Consider the following 9,673-nt stretch of genomic DNA (forward strand, 5'->3'; position numbering starts at 1 on the left):
AATTCTGGCCCATCCGAGCTGGCCCGCCCTGCCCAGCACATCTGGAAGTGTTTCAGTGGCTGCCTGACTCTGCCTGCAACGCCTGGGCTCCCAGCTGCTCGGCGCAGGAGAGGAAGAAACCCGAGCCACCCAAAGTCAACGCAAGCAAAGGGGGGTGCGGGTAGGGGAGGGATATTCTTTTGGAAACTTAATAGAGGCCTTGGGGCTCTCTAGCCCTTTGAGATTTCCAATGAGATCTTAGAAGCAACGGAAGCAGCGTGAAGGGCTGCAGCCCTGAGCCAGCCTCGATTTGAATTCTCTGCCCCTCAGCACTAGAGACTGGACCAAGGAGCACAAAATCCCACCTACCCTCACCATTAACCAGGTAAGTAGAGAGATTTAGGAGCAGCATTCTGTCTTTCCATTCTAACCTGGCCGGTCTGCAGTAGTCCTTTATTTTGCTACAGACTCAAAGAAGTAAATCAGAGGTGTCAGTCACTCTGTCCACACAAACTTTGCCTTCAGGAGTCCCCCAGCTTGTCTTTGTAGCATTCCAATGGAAACTTTCTTTCTTCCTTTCTTCTTTCCTTCCTTCCTTCCTTCCTTCCTTCCTTCCTTCCTTTCTCTTTTTTGCCATTGCTACAAATCCAAGATACTCCATGTGCAAGGTTTTCATATCCTGGACTGTGTTTGCAGACCTGATTTTATTTCCCCTCTCTTCCCAAAAACTATTTGTCAGTAGAGATTAGCAGTTGAATAAGACACGGACAAATGCTGGCATTTAATGCAGGTATGTTTCTGAGCCACAAATGACTTAATTGAGTTGTGATTCATGTTTTTGGAATCTGTGCTAGAAAACTGTTCTGAGGGCTCCCATACTCAGTAAGAGAACTGGCAGCTGTGGAAATCTCTGTGAGTTTGTAGTGGGTGCGGTAGTCAGAGTGTTCAGGTTGAAAGTGCTTAACATCCAGATAATGTCCTATGTTGGCTTTATCAACAAGTGTAGGGCTGGGGATGTGGCTCAAGCGGTAGCGTGCTCGCCTGGCATGCATGCGGTCCGGGTTCGATCCTCAGCACCACATACAAACAAAGATGTTGTGTCCGCTGAAAACTAAAATAAATATTAAAAATAAAATTCTCTCTCTATCAACAAGTGTAATACATTAGATAAGCCCAGGGGAGCCTGGTACATAGTTCATGACATAAGTTAAGAAGGGATAGTAAACAGTAAGACGAGAGGAAGAGAACACAACGATATAAAACAGCTGGATGTGCTGTGGAGAAGATGGGTGGTCCTGTAGCTGTTTGGCTCTGGGCAGCCAAATATCCAACGGCTTTGGTTGGTCGGTTGGTTTCGCCTTTTCCTTTGCCTGTGTTTTGGTGTTGCCTCCTGTACCATGCCCCTTTTGTATTATGTAATGAAATTCCAGTTCCGCCTCAAACACAGCTAACAGTAGAGCTGTGTAGTCGTGAGGACACGGCTCTGGGTCTGGCACAGGATTGAGTCCATGGGCTGCTCCTTGTAAACTTTATAAGCCTGACTCTGGACAAATTAACTTGCTGTATTCATCTGTAAAATGGGAATAAAAAACCCCATCATATCAATGAAAGACATAATACAGGACGGGTTAGCTTCTCTGCTGATGGCGATGACAGCAGTGATGACAGAAGTGACCACACTCCCTGCATTTGGTGACACTCTGGCAGGCTGGTCATCCAGGCGGCCTCTATCTTCACATGCCTCCCCGAGACTCTGCTTTCCTCCTTCCTGCCTTCGAGCTCCTCTTTCTCCTTGCCCACTCTGTCTTTTCCTCGTCTTGGTTTCTCCTCTTTCCTTGCAGAGAGAAAGACATGTTCATTGAACCTCATCGTTTTCATTTCCAGCTCCCAAGGAACGTGCTTCTCTAAATGCTGCCTTTATTTCAGCATTTTCCAAAGAATGTTCCGAAGACCTGGTCCCACGGCATATGTAGCCCTGCAAACTCTGTCACCCTCTGAGAAACCTCAAGGCATATAATCTCTTTAGAGGCCCTGAGAATTCCCACAGTGGACAACTCTGTTTGAGGAATTTTAGCACAGTGGCTCCTAGTGAGCCATTTTGTCACATAATGTCAGTGAACACTTCTCGGAGCACACTCTGGGATATCCTGTTCTGGCCATCCTTGTTTTCATTTTGGTCCCTTTTGGACTTCCTCCTTTACCACTCAAGAACACCCAAGGGGACACCTCACTCTTTGTTCCCTAGTGCTGTGGTGTGGCTGTAGTTTGTCCTTTAGAAGTTCATGTGCTGGAGGCCTGGTCCTTGATGTGTCAGGGCTGGGAGATGTGGCGTCCCTGAGAGGCAGGTAAGGAAGTAAGAACCAAGGAGGGGGACTGTAGATGCCCTGTCCCAGGAACACAAGCTCTAGATAGGGAGCCTGGAACTTGCACCTCTGTGAGCTCTTACCTCTAGTGGGAGGTGGTCACGTCATGGAAGGTGTGTCCTTGTCAGATGACCACCGAACGTAGGTATATTTAAGTCACTCAACACTACCTCTTAGCCTCCCCACCCCATGTCTTCCCTCCTCCTTTTTGATTCCCAGGTCCTTACCCATTCCTCCCTACCTGCAACCATGACAGATGTGATTAATCATCATCTGTGGCCCTGTTAAATAAAATCTGGTGGTGGCCTAGGTTTCTCCTTCGTTTCCCAGTCCTGAAAGCCTCTACCAGCTGATCAGAGTTGGCATGTAAAATAAGACTAACAGGTTCAGATTTTTGAAGTGTTTTTCTGAAGAATCCTTCCCATTTCGCCTCTTCTTCCAAGGCGGAGCTAATTCCCTTAGCCACTGCCAGGTCTCAGACATTCTTTCCAGGTTTGGCCATGGGCCCAAACTCTCTGGCAACTCTGTGGCATCTGGTAAAAACAGCTCCCTACACAAGGTCTTCAGGGACCCAAATTTAAACGTACCAGCCTCTAAGTTCTCTAAGCTCTTCTCCTCTCCTCAGGGGCAGGCCCTCAGGCCTCCCTCTGCCTCTTTCCTCCCCTCTTTGACGTCCAGGGCCTTGCCTCAGGAATGCCTCTCCATGGCTGTCGGGAGCTGACTTCCTGCTCCTCCTCTCGGGCTGTCCTGAAGATAGGCCTGTGCGTGCACAGGGTTGATCAGTTATTATCACAGGGAAACTGGGACATGGCAGTGCCCTTAACCGGGAGAACTCAGAGAGGTGCAAGTTCCAGGCTCCCTATCTAGAGCTTGTGTTCCTGGGACAGGGCATCTACAGTCCCCCTCCTTGGTTCTTACTTAGTGAAGGAAGCGCTGACCCCTCTCTCCCTGAGGTTGAAGAGCAGAGCAACAAGAGCTTCTTCCTTTTTCTTTCTCCCTCCTATTTCTCATTCATTCAACAAGTAGTTACTGAGTTCCCGCCTCAGGACAGGACGAGTGGGTAAGCCACAGTCCCTGTCCTCAACCGTCTCATGGTCTGGTAGAGGAGACAGGCACGCCACAAGATTACAAAATGTGGTGCAGCTTGCAAGGGTAGAGTGGACATCAGCAGAGCGCCACCGGGGCCACTTATGGAGACTTCCCTGAGGAGGAGGAGGAGCCTGAATGTCTTTAAGGCATCACCAACAATTTACTGGGGAAGTAGGCAGGAAAGGACATTCCAGGCAGAGTGTCTGCATGAACCACAGTCCAGAGGCAAGATGGGCTCAGTGTTGGGTTGGGGACAGCGGAGGGTAGAGAGTAATCCTGAAGCAGCTCAGCGTGACAGAGGCATGGCATGGGGACCCACAGGTGTCCTGGGAAGCTTGGACCTTAACCTTTTGGTAGTGGGTTCTAACAAGTGGCTTTAAGCAGAAAAGACACTCAGAGTTGTGGGGGGGGGGTTCTTTTTAAGACAAATTTTTATTTTATTTTTATTTTTTAGTTGTAGATGGACACAATGCCTTTATTTTTATGTATTTATTTTTATGTGGTGCTGAGGATCGAACCCAGTGCCTCACCCATGCTAGGCAAGCGCTCTACCACTGAGCCACAACCCCAGCCCTAAGGCTAATTTTAAGAATTGTCACATAATGGTACATATTAGTGGGGTACGGTGTGATATTTCAGTACATGTGTACTATGTATAATGAACAGATCATGCTAATTGGTATATTCATCACCTCAAACATTTACTATTTCTTGATGTTGAGAAGATTCAAAATCCTATTTGCCATTCTGAAATAAACAATTACCTGTTGTCAACCACAGTCACCCTCCTGTGCTGTAGAACCTTAGAAGTTATCTCTTATACAACTGCACGCCTGTACCCGCAGGCCTTCCCCTCGCCCGCTCCCCGCAGCTGTGGTGTAAATCATTCAGTCCAATTCTATAAACAAGTGGCTTGCATTCTCCAAACCTATAATGTAGTGACAAATAAAAAGGCAGTGGGTGGGGCTGACCAAGAATGAACAACAGGGGCTAGGGCTGGGGCTCAGTGGCAGAGCACTTACCTGGCACATGTGAGGCGCTGGGTTCGATTCTCAGCACCACATAAAAATAAATCAACAAATAAAGGTATTTGTCCATCTACGACTTAAAAAAAAAAAAAGAATGAACAACAATATTGGGATAATGAGGGAAGGTGAATGGACAACTTATTGGTTGATGTTATCAATGTTACTTTTCTTAGGTGAGATCATGGCATTGTGATGATATAGGAAGATGTGTGTGTGTTTTGTTGTTGTTGTTGTTTTTTAGGATGTCCTTGATTTATTTTTAATTAATGAATGTATTTATTTTTGGTACCAGGGACTGAACCCAGAAATGCTTTACCACTGAGCCACATCCCCAGCCCTTTTTATTTTTATTTAGAGACAGGACTAATGTCTCTCACTAATTTTCTTAGGGCCTTGCTAAATTGCTGAGATTGGCCTTGAACTTGAGATCCTCCTGCCTCAGCCTCCCAAGAAGCTGGGATTACAGGTGGGTGCCACTGTGCCCAACAGGATATTTCACTCTAAAGGGAGATCTGCTGAAGTATTTAGGGGTGAAGTGTTGTGATGTCTGCAACTGCAAGTACATACGACAGATTAGCAATTGATGAATGTGCTGCAGAGCACGTGGTGGGTGCTTATCTCAACTTTTCAATACACTCAAAATGTTTCAAATGAAACTAAGAAAAGGAAAATCAAGCCAGAAGTCAAGCTGAATGTGTGTTTGAAATAAAAATAATAAAAATAAAAATAATAAAAAGTTGATAATTATTTTTTTGATATAATTATCAAGCAACAACAACAACAACAAAAAGCTACTGAGACAGTTACGCCACTGATTACTTGGGGAAGAGGAGGGTGGGGAGGACCTCTGGGTGGGAAGGCCAGGCTGGAGCTTCCTGTAGAGTCAGTATTGCTCCTGTGCAGTCAGTAAGTGGGAGCAGAAGACAAGGGGGCAAGAAGGTGGATTCAAACAGCCCTCAGAGGCGGAGCTGGCGGTGGGATCAGGAGGGAAGTCGCAAGGTCCCCAGGGAGCACCTGAGTGGCTTCTGTGTGTGGGGGGGTCATTTCCCTGGTGAACATACACGGTTCTCAGTTCTTGACCTAAAGGAGTCGGCTGTACCTTCCTCTCTCTAGTCCATAAATATTTTTGAGGACCGATACTGCCAGGCACCTGTCTAGATGTTAGCAATTTGTCAATAAAAACAAAAACAAATTTCCTGCCTCGGGGAGCTTATAAGGTATCATTTGGAGGGCGAACCATAAACCATAACAAAGAGGCAGAATGGCAGATGGCAATAATTGCCGAGGAGTTGATATGTGTGTGTGTGTGTGGATATATATCAAGCCACTTGAATATCCCAGGAGAACATTCCAGATGTAGGGAATGGCTCGTAGAAAGGCTGAGGTGAAGTCTGTCTGGCAAGGAAGCCAGTGATCATGGAGATCTCGTGGGAGGACATTGAGGGACTCAGCTCTGACCCCGAGACAGACAGGCAGGCCTCAGAGGGTTTGGAACAGAGGCTCTGACTCATAGTTTCACAGGCTGACTGTGTTTTTTGTTTATGAAATCAACTGGAGGGAAACAGCCATGGCATAAGACAGTCAAAGAGTCCAAGGATGGTGGTCAGCCAGGGTCAGGACCTGAAGGTGGTGAAAATGGTGGATATATTCTGCAGGAAGAACAGACAGCATTTATTACCAGTCCACATGTGGGGTAGGGAAGCAAGTGGGGTCAAGGATAGCACCAAGTTTATTTTTTGCTGGAACAATTAGTTCCGTTAACTGGTTTGGGAGAGCTGGTTAAGGTGCCTGGTTGGGGGAGGCCTCATAAGCTCAGATTGGGACACATGGACGCCTTCAAGTGGATATGCTAAGTGACCGGTAAGACTTAGGAGTCTGGAATCCACATGGGGACAGAAATGTGGGAGTTGTTGGCTTAGAAATGGTATTTAAAGCTGTGAAACAGGAGGAGATTTCCTCAGAAGAGAGTTCTCAGTAAAGGCCTGTATGCTGAGGTGTTCTGAGGCTCAGGAGGTAGGAGCAAAGGAGACAGATGGCAAAAGAGACTGAGAGTGAGCTTCAGAAAGGCAATCTGTATACGGGGTAAAAATGGGAGTTCATAACCCACTTGAATCAAATGTATGAAACATGATATGTCAAGAGCTTTGTAATGTTTTGAACAACTAATAATAAAAATTTTTAAAAAAATACAAACCCTAAAAAAAAAAGAAAGAAAGAAAGGCAGAGGAAACACGGGGTGTGGTGGCACCTACTTGTGATCCCAGCGGCTCAGGAGGCTGAGGCAAAAGGATCACAAGTTCAAGGCCAACCTCAGCAACTTCCCAAGACCTTATCAAAGCAAAACTTATAAAAAGGGCTAGGGATTTGGCTTAGTATAAAGTTCCTGGTCCCCAAAACAAAATGCCCCCCCATCATTCCCTCTAGCTATCCATGCCTGACTCCCTGTCAGTGTTCTGTCTCTTCTGAACTTGGCTCCTCTGTCACTGATACCGTTGGTTATCGGTGACGAGTTCTGCTTCTTCACATGTTTAAGTTTGAACATTAGAGAAGCACGGTGAGGCAAGCATATAAAGCAGGGCTTATTTAAAAATGGGTGACAGACTTCTTCTGGGAGGGAGAAGGGGCCATAGCTGTCATCCTGGTATCCCAAGAAGTGGGGGTGTTCTGCCCTTTTTCTAAGTCCTAGGCTTCCTTTGTTCTCCTGGCCTCTTCCCCTGGGAATGCTGCACAGTGGGGTGGCCAACAGGTGGCCAACAGGTGGGCTGAAGGGGGAAGGGCAGGATGGAGCAGCCCAAGACACATTAATTAACAACCTAATAGCTCCATGTAGGGAAGGCAATTCCTGGGACAAGGTACCTTAGCCACAGGTTGGAGCAGGGGCAGGTTCTTGATAAGGGTGGAGGAAGGGCTCTGAAAGAATTAACATTTCAGTCCTTCAGGGGACAGTCTCCAACTTGTGGGACTCACTCAAAATTGGCCTCCTTGATCCAACCTGACTCGATTTACCTATCTATACTGACTGCCTAATTCTGACTTCACAAGTACCAAAAAACACAAATTCACAGCAGCTTAAAAATGCATGGGTTTATTCTTCTCATATATCTGGAGGATGTGAGTATGGAAGGCATTGATTCTCCGTTTGATGTCAGGGCTGGCTGCTCTCTGCAGCTCTTGCCCTCTCCCTCATAGTTACAAGATGGCTGCCTAGCTCCAGCATTTGTGGGCCCAGGCAAGGCAGGAAGAAGGAGGAATTGCCCCTTCATCCAGAAAGCAAAAGCATCCCCAGTGTCCCGGCAGATTTTTACTTTAGTTCATCTGAGGATCTACATAATGTGGCTACTCCTAGCTGCAAAGGAGGTGAGTGAAGTCTGTATTTAGGTTTTTCTGCCTCTTGTGGAAATGGGCAAGGGAAAGAGGATGGGCACCTACCAAGAATGAGAAATGCTGAAATGATTCAGATGCAGTCCCTGCTCTCAAGGGGCCAGCCTTCTCACGAGGAAGTACAGGCCTGAATGGAGTGGTTTGGATCAGTTCAGGAGAGACCAGAAGCCTTCCTGACCCCCCACCCCCACCCTCTCCTCAGCGAATGCCCTGGGCTCACACTGCCAGGTCACCTCAGCATATGCTGCTGTCATCCTGGGTCCTTCACCCAAGTGTGGACTCCCTAGGGACTGGCCTCTGAATCTGTGGGCCTGGTGTATTAGTAGAGTCTCAATAAATACCTGTTGACTGAATGTATGAATAAATAGGTGAAAGGAATCACCTAATTTCCTTCCTCTTCTGGGCTGGGCACTTAATCCCTGTCAGCATTTTCATCAATTAACTTCATATTTACATTCTCTCAGCAAAATCTCTAACTCTTCGGAGAAAATAACCCTGGTTCCTCACCTCCTCCAGCCACACCCTACGTGCCTTCAGGGGATTAATGCACTGCTTAGGTTGAGGCTTTCTTAACCCAACCATTACGCAATCATTTCATATCTATTCCTCCTTTCTTCCTTCCCTCCTTTCTTTTTGTACCAGGGATGGAATCCAGGGCACTTAACCACTGAGCCACATCGCCAGCCCTTTTTATTTTTTTGAGACAGGGCCTCACTAAGAGGCTGAGGCTGGCTCTGAACTTGCAATCCTCCTGCCTCAGCCTCCTGAGCTGCTGGAGATACCTTTACACTTCCTTGCATTTTTTTCACACACTGAGCTTTTGGGGGACAACTCATATCTAAACCATAAGAAAGTGGAATTGCTATGTAACATGTGGTAGTTCTAGTTTTAATTTTTTGAGAAACTTCCATACTGTTTTCTAAAATCATTATACCAAGTGTTCCCTTTTCTCTACATGCTCCCTTTTTAACTTTTTGATTTTTTTTTCCTTCTTTGTGATGCTGGAGATTGAACCCAGGGCCTTGCATATAACAGGCAACTGCTCTACCACTGAGCTACATTCCCAGCCATTGATTTTTGATAAGTCATTCTATCAGGTGTGAAGTGGTATCTCGTGGTTTTGATTTGTGTGTCTCTGGTGATTCGTGATGTTGAGCATCTTTTCATATATACCTATTGGTCATTCATATGTCTTCTTTTGAAAAGTTTCAGGACCTTTGCCCATTATTAAAATCAGGTTATTTATCAGGTGCAGTAGCACACACTTGTAATCTCAGCTCTGGATGCTGAGGCAGGAGGATCACAAGTTCAAGGCCAGACTCAGCAATTTAGTGAGATTGTAAGCAACCTATGAGACCCTGTCTCAAAATAAAGAATAAAAGTGGCTGTGGATGTGGCTCAGTGTTTAAGCGCCCTTGGGTTCAATCCCTGGTACAAAGAAAAAAAAAATCCGGTTATTTGGCTCTTTTTGCTATGGAGTTACATGAGTTCCTTGTATATTTTGCAATCTTAATTTCTTATTGGACATATGGTTTGCAAACATCTTCTCCCATTAAATTTTATATCTTATATTTATTTATTTATTTTTTAATTTTTTATTGTGGGTTGTTCAAAACATTACAAATTTCTTGACATATCATATTCGACACTTTGATTCAAGTGGGTTATGAACTCCCACCTTCACCCCATACACAGATTGCAGAATCACATCAGTTACACATCCATTGATTTACATATTGCCATCCTAGTGTCTGTTGTGCTCCGCTGCCTTTCCCATCCTCCACCCTCCCCCCTCCCCACCTCTCCCCTCCCCTCCCCTCCTCTCTCTCTACC

The 9,673-nt window shown here is 46.1% G+C and overlaps 1 protein-coding gene across 2 annotated transcripts in view; it reads left to right on the forward strand.

Moving 5' to 3' along the window:
• Glt8d2 (glycosyltransferase 8 domain containing 2) overlaps window positions 1–9,673 on the forward strand; it is a 30,210-nt gene continuing 20,537 nt past the window's right edge. Inside the window, exons 1-2 of one of the 2 annotated variants that reach the window (XM_048802915.1) lie at window positions 63–364; window positions 4,849–4,925. The gene's annotated coding sequence lies outside the window, so the exon portion shown is untranslated. Of the gene's footprint in view, window positions 365–4,848; window positions 4,926–9,673 lie in introns of both variants that reach the window. The other variant, XM_015482832.2, reaches the window with a different exon arrangement.

This window comes from Marmota marmota, unplaced genomic scaffold, assembly GCF_001458135.2.
Source record: "Marmota marmota marmota unplaced genomic scaffold, marMar, whole genome shotgun sequence".
Classification (NCBI taxonomy): Eukaryota; Metazoa; Chordata; class Mammalia; order Rodentia; family Sciuridae; genus Marmota; species Marmota marmota.